We start from the raw sequence: 11,818 nt of genomic DNA on the forward strand, positions 1-11,818 counted from the left end.
TAATGTAGTCTGGTAGAGGAGTAATCTAATGTATATTTATACTGTAGTCTGGTAGAGGAGTCTTTAATCTAATTATACTGTAGTCTGGTAGAGGAGTATTTATACTGTTGGTAGAGGAGTCTCAGAGGAGAGGAGTAATCTAATTAATGTATATTATACTGTAGTCTGGTAGAGGAGTAATCTAATTAATGTATATTATACTGTAGTCTGGTAGAGTAATCTAATTAATGTATATTTATACTGTAGTCTGCAGAGGAGTAATCTAATTAATGTATATTATACTGTAGTCTGGTAGAGGAGGTCTCTGATATTTATACTGTAGTCTGGGTAGAGAGTAATCTAATTAATGTATATTTATATACTGTAGTCTGGTAGAGAGTGAATGTATATTTATACTAATTAATGTATATTTATACTGTAGTCTGGTAGAGGAGTAATCTAATTACTGTATGCTGGTATATTTGTATACTGTAGTCTGGTAGAGGAGGTCTAATGTAATTAATGTATAGTTATACTGTAGTTCGGTAGAGGAGTAATCTAATTAATGTATATTTATACTGTAGTCTGGTAGAGGAGTAATCTAATTAATGTATATTTATACTGTAGTCTGGTAGAGGAGCAATATTAATGTATATTTATACTGTAGTCTGGTAGAGGAGTAATCTAATTAATGTATATTTATACTGTAGTCTGGTAGAGGAGGTCTTTAATTCAATTAATGTATATTTATACTGTAGTCTGGTAGAGGAGTAATCTAATTAATGTATATTTATACTGTAGTCTGGTAGAGGAGGTCTTTAATGTATATTTATACTGTAGTCTGGTAGAGGAGTAATCTTTAATGTATATTTATTTATACTGTAGTCTTAATGTATATTTATACTGTAGAGGAGTAATCTAATTAATGTATATTATACTGTAGTCTGGTAGAGGAGTAATCTAATTAATGTATATTTATACTGTAGTCTGGTAGAGGAGTGTCTTTAATGTAATTATACTGTAGTAGTTATACTGTAGTCTGGTAGAGGAGGTCTTTAATCTAATTAATGTATATTTATACTGTAGTGTCTGGTAGAGGAGTAATCTAATTAATGTATATTATACTGTAGTCTGGTAGAGGAGTAATCTAATTAATGTATATTTATACTGTAGTCTGGTGAGGGGAGTAATCTAATTAATTTATATTGTAGTCTGGTAGAGGAGTTGTATATTTATATAATGTCTGGTAGAGGAGTAATCTAATGTAATTATATGTCTGGTAGAGGAGCAATATTTATACTGTAGTCTGGTAGAGGAGTAATCTAATTAATGTATATTATACTGTAGTCTGGTAGAGGAGTAATCTAATTAATGTATATTATACTGTAGTCTGGTAGAGGAGGTCTTTAATGTATATTATACTGTAGTCTGGTAGAGGAGTAATCTAATTAATGTATATTTATACTGTAGTCTGGTAGAGGAGGTCTTTAATGTATATTTATACTGTAGTCTGGTAGAGGAGTAATCTAATTAATGTATATTATACTGTAGTCTGGTAGAGTGAGCACCAATTAATGTATATTTATACTGTGTCTGAGAGAGGAGGTTTAATGTATATTTATACTGTAGTCTGGTAGAGGAGTAATCTAATTAATGTATATTTATATTAGTCTTATACTGTAGTCTGGTGGAGGAGTATATTTATACTGTAGTCTGGTATTTAATGTATATTATACTGTAGTCTGGTGAGGAGAATCTAATTAATATATTTATACTGTATCTGGTAGAGAGGAGGTCTTTAATGTAATTATTTATATACTGTAGTCTGGTAGAGGAGGTCTTTAATGTATTTATACTAATTAATGTATATTATACTGTAGTCTGGTAGAGGAGTAATCTAATTAATGTATATTTATACTGTAGTCTGGTAGAGAGTAATCTAATTAATGTATATTTATACTGTAGTCTGGTAGAGGAGCAATCTAATTAATGTATATTTATACTGTAGTCTGGTAGAGGAGTAATCTAATTATATTTATACTGTAGTCTGGTAGAGGAGGTCTTAATCTCTGGTAATTCTAATTAATGTATATATACTGAAGTCTGGTAGAGGAGGTCTTTAATGTATATTATACTGTAGTCTCGTAGAGGAGAATCTAATTAATGTATATTTATACTGTAGTCTGGTAGAGGAGGTCTTTAATGTATATTTATACTGTAGTCTGGTAGAGGAGGTCTTTAATGTATATTATACTGTAGTCTGGTAGAGGAGTAATCGAGACTATTAGGCTTATATAATGTATATTTATACTGTAGTCTGGTAATCTAATGTATATTTATACTGTAGTCTGTGGAGGAGTAATCTAATGTAATGTATAGAGGAGGTTTATACTGTAGTCTGGTGGGAGGAGTCTTTAATGTATATTTATACTGTAGTCTGGTAGAGGAGTAATCTAATAATGTATATTATACTGTAGTCTGGTAGAGGAGGTACTTTAATGGTTATTTATACTGTAGTCTGGTGAGGAGGTAATCTTAATGTATATTTATATAATGTAGTCTGGTAGAGGAGTAATTTAATGTAATGTATATAATGTAGTCTTGGTAGAGAGTAATCTAATGTATATTTATACTGTGGAGTCTGGTAGAGGAGTAATCTAATGTATATTTATACTGTAGTCTGGTAGAGGAGTCTAATGTATATTTATACTGTAATTAATGTATATTATACTGTAGTCTGGTAGAGGAGTAATCTAATTAATGTATATTATACTGTAGTCTTGTGAGGAGTGTCTAATTAATGTATATATTTATACTGTAGTCTGCAGAGGAGTAATCTAATTAATGTATATTATACTGTAGTCTGCAGAGGAGTAATCTAATTAATGTATATTATACTGTAGTTCGGTAGAGTGAGTAATCTAATTAATGTATATTATACTGTAGTCTGGTAGAGGAGTAATCTAATTAATGTATATTTATACTGTAGTCTGGTAGAGGAGGTCTTAATCTAATTAATGTATATTATACTGTAGTCTGAGAGGAGTAATCTAATTAATGTATATTATACTGTAGTCTGGTAGAGGAGTAATTAATTAATGTATATTTATACTGTAGTCTTGGGTAGAGGAGTAATCTAATTAATGTATATTTATACTGTAGTCTGGTAGAGGAGGTCTTTAATGTATATTTATACTGTAGTCTGCAGAGAGTAATCTAATTAATGTATATTTATACTGTAGTCTGGTAGAGGAGGTCTTTAATGTATATTTATACTGTAGTCTGGTAGAGGAGGTCTTTAATGTATATTTATTTATACTGTAGTCTGGTAGAGGAGTAATCTAATTAATGTATATTATACTGTAGTCTGGTAGAGGAGTAATCTAATTAATGTATATTTATACTGTAGTCTGGTAGAGGAGTGTCTTTAATGTAATTAATGTATAGTTATACTGTAGTCTGGTAGAGAGGTCTTTAATCTAATTAATGTATATTTATACTGTAGTCTGGTAGAGGAGTAATCTAATTAATGTATATTTATACTGTAGTCTGGTAGAGGAGTAATCTAATTAATGTATATTTATACTGTAGTCTGGTAGAGGAGTAATCTAATTAATGTATATTTATACTGTAGTCTGGTAGAGGAGGTCTTTAATTAATTAATGTATATTTATACTGTAGTCTGGTAGAGGAGGTGTCTTTAATCTAATTAATGTATATTTATACTGTAGTCTGGGTAGAGGAGGTCTTTGTGTATATTATACTGTAGTCTGGTAGAGGAGTAATCTAATTAATGTATATTTATACTGTAGTCTGGTAGAGGAGGTCTTTAATGTATATTTATACTGTAGTCTGGTGGAGGAGTAATTCTAATTAATGTATATTATATTTATACTGTAGTCTGGGAGGAGTAGAGGAGTAATCTAATTAATGTATATTTATACTGTAGTCTGGGTGGAGGAGTAATCTAATTAATATTTATACTGTAGTCTGTGGAGGAGTCTTTAATGTATATTTATACTGTAGTCTTATACTAATTAATGTATATTATACTGTAGTCTGGTAGAGGAGGTCTTTAATGTATATTTATACTGTGTCTGGTAGAGGAGGTCTTTAATGTATATTTATACTGTAGTCTGGTAGAGGAGTACCCAATTAATGTATATTTATACTGTAGTCTGGTAGAGGAGTAATCTAATGTATATTTATACTGTAGTCGTAGAGGAGGTCTTTAATGTTATTATACTGTAGTCTGGTAGAGGAGTAATCTAATTAATGTATATTTATACTGGTAGTCTAATGTATATTATACTGTAGAGGAGTAATCTAATTAATGTATATTTATACTGTAGTCTGGTAGAGGAGTAATTAATGTATATTTATACTGTAGTCGGTAGAGGAGGTCTTTAATGTATATTATACTGTGTGTCTGGTAGAGGAGTAATCTAATTAATGTATATTTATACTGGTAGTCTTTAATGTATATTTATACTGTAGTCTGGTAGAGGAGTAATCTAATTAATGTATATTTATACTGTAGTCTGGTAGAGGAGTAATCTATATTTATACTGTAGTCTGGTGGAGGAGGTTATATATTTATACTGTAGTCTGGTAGAGGAGTAATCTAATTAATGTATATTTATACTGTAGTCTGGTAGAGGAGTAATCTAATGTATATTTATACTACTGTAGTCTTTAATCTAATTAATGTATATTTATACTGTAGTCTGGTAGAGGAGTAATCTAATTAATGTATATTTATACTGTAGTCTGGTAGAGGAGTAATCTAATTAATGTATATTATACTGTAGTCTGGTAGAGGAGGTAATCTACTGTATGTATATTTATACTGTAGTCTGGTAGAGGAGTAATCTAATTAATGTATATTTATACTGTAGTCTGGTAGAGGAGTAATCTAATTAATGTATATTATACTGTAGTCTGGTAGAGGAGGTCTGTGTATTTATACTGTAGTCTGAGAGAGAATCTGTAGTCTGGTAGAGAGTAATTAATGTATATTTATACTGTAGTCTGCTAGAGGAGTAATCTGTAGTCTGGTAGAGGAGGTTAATGCATATTTATACTGTAGTCTGGTAGAGGAGGTCTTTAATGTGTGTTTATACTGTAGTCTGGTAGAGGAGTTAATTAATGTATATTTATACTGTAGTCTGGTAGAGGAGGTCTTTAATGTATTTTATACTGTATCTGGTAGAGGAGTAATCTGTAGTAGTCTGGTAGAGGAGGTCTTTAATGTATATTATACTAGTCTGGTAGAGGAGTAATTAATTAATGTATATTTATACTGTAGTCTGGTAGAGGAGGTCTTTAATGTATATTTATACTGTAGTCTGGTAGAGGAGGTCTTTAATGTATATTATACTGTAGTCTGGTAGAGGAGTAATCTAATTAATGTATATTATACTGTAGTCTGGTGGAGGAGATGAAGAGGCAGAATCCTGACTTCCCTGATGATGTCACCAGTGGAGTGTTGGTCCATCAGGTTATACCTGATTCCCCCGCGCACAGGTAGGTGTTCACACACACACACACACACACACACACACACGGACACACACACACACAGTGACACACCTCAAGGCCCTGATTGGAGAGAAAGGAGTAATGGATTAATGCAATAGGTTTATCCGTTAAATCAAAACTTAGTTTAGCTATCTAGCCTATCAAAGGGCAAGGTTGAGCCATCACTGTACCAATATGGAAGAAGCCTTCTTTAGGAACCAAGGACCAATGAGAACCCTCTGTTTTTCTACAAAAGGGGCGGATAGAGGCCGCTGACGTGATCCTCAAGCTGAACGGTCGCCCACTCAGAACCACCGACGAGCTGCAAGGGGCGTTGCTAGGCAACGGGCCCCTCCTCCTGGAGGTTCGTCGCGGCGACGACGAGCTGCTTTTCCACATAGAGCCCCACGTCGTCATGCAGTGAGGAGGCGTAGTCATGGACCAGGGAAATGGAGTTCGAGTTTTTTTTTTTTTTTTTTTCAGAGTTGGGGGGGTTCAATTCCACATAGTGAACTAGAGCCTTATTCCATATGTAGTGCACTACTTTGGACCAGGACCCTACATAGTGAACTAGTCCCCATTCTTTGCGGTGTACTACTTTGGGACCAGGACCCCACATAGTGAACTAGTCCCCTATTCCTTATGTAGTGCACCTCCTTGGACCAGGACCCTACATAGTGAATTAGAGCCTTATTCCTTATGTAGTAGACTTTGGACCAGGACCCATAGGACTCTCCCATAGGCTCTGGTCTATAGTAGTGCATTACGAGGAATAGGGCCCTGGTCTAAAGTAGTGTACTACATAGGGAATAGGGCCCTGGTCTAAAGTAGTGCACTACATAGGGAATAGGGCCCTGGTCTAAAGTAGTGCACTAATATAGGGAATAGGGCCCTGGTCTAAAGTAGTGTACTACATAGGGAATAGGGCTCTGGTCTAAAGTAGTGCACTATGTAGGGTTTAGGTTGCCATTTGGGATTAATTCACTATAAACGCTAGACATGGATACTTTCAGAGAGAGATGGAGATAGAGGAGGAGGATGTGTTTTAAAGGACCCTTCTGCCCGTAGACCTCATAGTTGAGCCTGGTTGCTAGGCCGTTGCTAGGCCGTTTTATGCTATATGAATGTTCATATAAACATGAGTAAATAAAGTTCATGTTTCAAAATCTAGTGACGGATTTATTCCTACATTGTGATATTTACATAAATAATGTGCAGTATGTCATGACACAGCCGTTTATCCGCAAACCTAGCTACTGGTGGACTGAATGGAAACCCAGCTACTGGTGGACTGAATGGAAACCTAGCTACTGGTGGACTGAATGGAAACCCAGCTACTGGTGGACTGAATGGAAACCCAGCTACTGGTGGACTGAATGGAAACCTGGTGGACTGAATGCTACTGGTGGACTGAATGGAAACCCAGCTACTGGTGGACTGAATGGAAACCCAGTTACTGGTGGACTGAATGGAAACCCAGCTACTGGTGGACTGAATGGAAACCTGGAAATGGAAACCCAGCTACTGGTGGACTGAATGGAAACCTCCAGCTACTGGTGGACTGAATGGAAACCCAGCTACTGGTGGACTGAATTGACCCTGACTGAATGGAAACCTAGCTGGTGGACTGAATGGAAACCCAGCTACTGGTGGACTGAATGGAAACCCAGCTACTGGTGGACTGAATGGAAACCCAGCTACTGGTGGACTGAATGGAAACTGAATGGAAACCCAGCTACTGGGTGGACTGAATTGACTACTGGTGTGACCTGAATGGAAACCTAGCTACTGGTGGACTGAATGGAAACCCAGCTACTGGTGGACTGGAAACCCAGCTGGTGGACTGAATGGAAACCTAGTTACTGGTGGACTGAATGGACTACTGGTGGACTGAATGGAAACCACCTACTGGTGGACTGAATGGACTACTGGTGGACTGAATAGAAACCTAGCTACTGGTGGACTGAATTGAAACCCAGCTACTGGTGGACTGAATGGAAACCTAGCTACTGGTGGACTGAATGGACTACTGGTGGACTGAATGGAAACCTAGCTACTGCTGGACTGAATGGAAACCTAGCTACTGGTGGACTGAATGGACTACTGGTGGACTGAATGGAAACCTAGCTACTGGTGGACTCAATGGAAACCTAGCTACTGGTGGACTGAATGGAAACCTAGCTACTGGTGGACTGAATGGACTACTGGTGGACTGAATGGACTACTGGTGGACTGAATGGAAACCTAGTTACTGGTGGACTGAATGGAAACTCAGCTACTGGTGACTGAATGGAAACCTAGCTACTGGTGGACTGAATGGAACCTAGCTACTGGTGGACTGAATGGACTACTGGTGGACTGAATGGACTACTGGTGACTGAATGGAAAACCTAGTTACCAGACTGAATGGAAACCCAGCTACTGGTGGACTGAATGGAAACTAGCTACTGGTGGACTGAATGGAAACCTAGCTACTGGACTGAATGGAAACCTAGCTACTGTGGACTGAATGGGACTATTGGTGGACTGAATGGACTACTGGTGGACTGAATGGACTACTACGGACTGAATGGACTATCAGACTGAATGGAAACCTAGCTACTGGTGGACTGAATGGACTACTATGGACTGAATGAAAACTAGCTACTGGTGGACTGAATGGACTACAGGACTGAATGGACCACTGGTGGACTGAATGGAAACCCAGCTACTGGTGGACTGAATGGAAACCTAGCTATTGGACTGAATGGAAACCAGTTACTTGGTGGACTGGAAACGTCTAGAGCAACAACGGCTCAGCCGAGAAGTGGCAGGCCACAAGCTCACAGAACGGACTGCTGGGTGCTGTAGAAATCATCTATCTTCGGTTGCAACACTCACTACCTCATTTCCAAACCGCCCTGGAAGCACAAGTTTCCGCCTCAAAAGTCACACTTTTTTAAACAGCAAAACAACAAAATTGGAGGTTTAAAGTCTACAGCTTTTGCTGTTTAAACCACAACAGGTTTTGAGGTCTGGGAGAAAAAAAAAATAAAAAAATGTAGACCCAGTTGTAGATGCCCCTTAGTTCAACTGTGCAAGAGACTTGAGTTTATTACACACACACACCCTGACTTTGACTGCCCTGTTGAACTGCTCAGGTGTGTGTGTGTGTTAAGACTTCAGTGCAAAGTCTTTGGTTTGTTTAGCTTGAGAGAGAGAGAGAGAGAGAGAGAGAGAGTGTCTTACTTTACGGAGGACTGGAACAGCTGGAGAGGAATGAGGAGTCAACACATGGTTTCAAGGTATTTGATAATATTCGCCTCCGTTCCAGCCATTATTATGAGCCTCAGCAGCCTCCACTGACTCTGTGAATGTGTGTCTTTGTGTGTGTCCCGGCTGACCATATCGTTTTAGTGTCTGTGATTTTCTTGCCAAGACATATTCTCATAGCACTACACCAGGTGACTTAGTGTGTGTGTACTCTAGTCTACTCGGGTGTGGTGTGTGTGTACTCTAGTCTACTCGGGTGGTGGGTGGGTGTGTGTGTACTCTAGTCTACTTCCTCGGGTGGTGGGTCTAACCGCCTCATAAAGAGACCCTGTCTCTCTATGTCTTTGGAATGTGTTTCAAAATATCTCTTGTAGATACATTTTATTTGATTTGAAATCCTGATCTCATTGTGGTGAGTCTCTCACCAACTGAAAATCTACCTGAAAATGTATTCAAAAGTAGTTAAAAAAAAAAAATATATATATAAAAGTTTATCTTAATCTCAATTGCAGTTCCTTGTTCCTTTGCAACTCTCTTCGCTTCCATTTTCAAAAACCCATTGAATAAGATCACAGTATTTAAAAATAATGTAACCTTTATTTAACTAGGCAAGCTGGGTTGTTATAGAGCCACAAATATTAGATAAGTGGTTTATCCATACATCTCTGTTTTGGATAGATAACTTTTTGTCTTGCTGTTTGTTAGTGAGTTCCTATTTCCCAGATGTGGTTAGAATATATTTTTTGTTGTTTTTATGTGTCCTTTATTAAACCAGGCAACTCAGTTAAGAACAAATTTTGTTTACAATGACAGCCTACTCCCGACAACGCTGGGCCAATTGTGCACCACCCTGTGGGACTCCCAATCATACAGCCTAGAATCGAACCAGGGACTGTAGTGACGCCTCTTGCGCTGAGATGCAGTGCCTTAGACCCCTGTGCCACTTGGGAGCCCTCTGTTCATCACCTCTGACCTTCTACTCCAATGGGTTTTGAGATGGAGGCTAGGAGAGAGAATGCGAGGAAACGCAATTGAGATTTTCCATTTTACAAAACGACGAGTGTTGCGCCATCTAGCGGTCAAACCGGAGAAGTGTTGCTGTCAAATTAAATGCAGCTTGTCGTTCCAGCGCTGGCCACTATGGGGGAGTGTTTACCATATCTGTGGACTGGCCACCTGACGTGGCAGCTGGGATTCAGTCCTCAAATGTCTGTTTATTACAACAGCTGTAATCTGACTCATTACTTTAATAAGTGTTCATAAGATGTAGGGGGTTAGAGTGTAGGGGGTTAGAGTGTAGAGGGTTAGAATATAGCGGGTTACAATATAGCGGGTTTGGGTTAGAGGGTTATTGGATGCAGCAGTTGTTAGCCAGAATGCTAACGCTCGTTGAGATAGACTGATTGCAAAGCAGTCGTATGTCAGCAGCAGACCACCCTGCATCCCACTGATGGCTGGCCTCTGAAGCTAAGTAGGGTTGGTCCTGGTCAGTCCCTGGATGGGAGACCACCCTGCATCCCACTGATGTCTGGCCTCTGAAGCTAAGTAGGGTTGGTCCTGGTCAGTCCCTGGATGGGAGACCGCCCTGTATCCCACTGATGTCTGGCCTCTGAAGCTAAGTAGGGTTGGTCCTGGTCAGTCCCTGGATGGGAGACCAGATGCTTCTGGGAGTGTTGTTGAAGGACCAGTAGGAGTCACTCTTTCCTCTGGTAAAGGAGTAAAAATTACATTATTTTCTTTATGAATATATTGGAAGTAAAACTAAAAGTTGTCAACAATATAAATAATAAAATAAAGTACAGAAAACCCCAAAATAACTACTTAAGTAGTACTTAAAGTATTTTTTTAAACTTTAAGTACTTTATACCACTGTGGCCACCTACTCATCCCTGAGCCTAATTGATCTCCTCTCCTGCAACTATTCCCAGGTCATTGCTGGAAATGAGAACGTGTTCTCAGTCAATTCTACCTGATCAAATAAAAAGCATTTTACTGGTTGAAGTGTTTTTTTAAAAGTATAATGCAGTCGATAATGACAAAATAATGATATGAATCATGTTACGTTCCCCAGTTTCTGTGTTGTGGTTTAGTGTGTGTGTGTGTTTCAGGGTGGCTTCCTGAAATTCCCCGAAGCAGCTGAATGGTCAGTCCCATTGCTAATTGAAGCTGACCCCGCCCTCTCGTCAGAGGATACAGCTGTATCCCATGACAGACTCCTTCTCCAGCTGTATATAAGCCAGTGCTCCTTTTTCAGAGAAGGCAGATGGTTATGTCCTGTGTTTGTTTGTTTCTCAGAGTCTGTTTGTAAAGTATTTTTTTTAAACCGGTACTGAGGAGGTATGTTTATGTCCAAAGGACTGTTTTGATTATTGGCACCTCCACCTACAGTCACATACCTCTTTACCTCCACCTACAGTCACATACCTCTATACCTCCACCTACAGTAACATACCTCTTTACCTCCACCTACAGTCACATACCTCTTTACCTCCACCTACAGTCACATACCTCTATACCTCCACCTACAGTCACATACCTCTATACCTCCACCTACAGTCACATACCTCTTTACCTCCACCTACAGTCACATACCTCTTTACCTCCACCTACAGTCACATACCTCTTTACCTCCACCTACAGTCACATACCTCTTTACCTCCACCTACAGTCCCATACCTCTATACCTCCACCTACAGTCCCATACCTCTATACCTCCACCTACAGTCCCATACCTCTTTACCTCCACCTACAGTCACATACCTCTATACCTCCACCTACAGTCCCATACCTCTTTACCTCCACCTACAGTCCCATACCTCTTTACCTCCACCTACAGTCCCATACCTCTTTACCTCCACCTACAGTCCCATACCTCTTTACCTCCACCTACAGTCCCATACCTCTTTACCTCCACCTACAGTCCCATACCTCTTTACCTCCACCTACAGTCACATACCTCTATACCTCCACCTACAGTCACATACCTCTTTACCTCCACCTACAGTCCCATACCTCTATACCTCCACCTACAGTCACATACCTCTTTACCTCCACCTACAGTCCCAGA

Source organism: Oncorhynchus nerka, linkage group LG18 (assembly GCF_034236695.1).
Source record: "Oncorhynchus nerka isolate Pitt River linkage group LG18, Oner_Uvic_2.0, whole genome shotgun sequence".
NCBI classification, from domain to species: Eukaryota; Metazoa; Chordata; class Actinopteri; order Salmoniformes; family Salmonidae; genus Oncorhynchus; species Oncorhynchus nerka.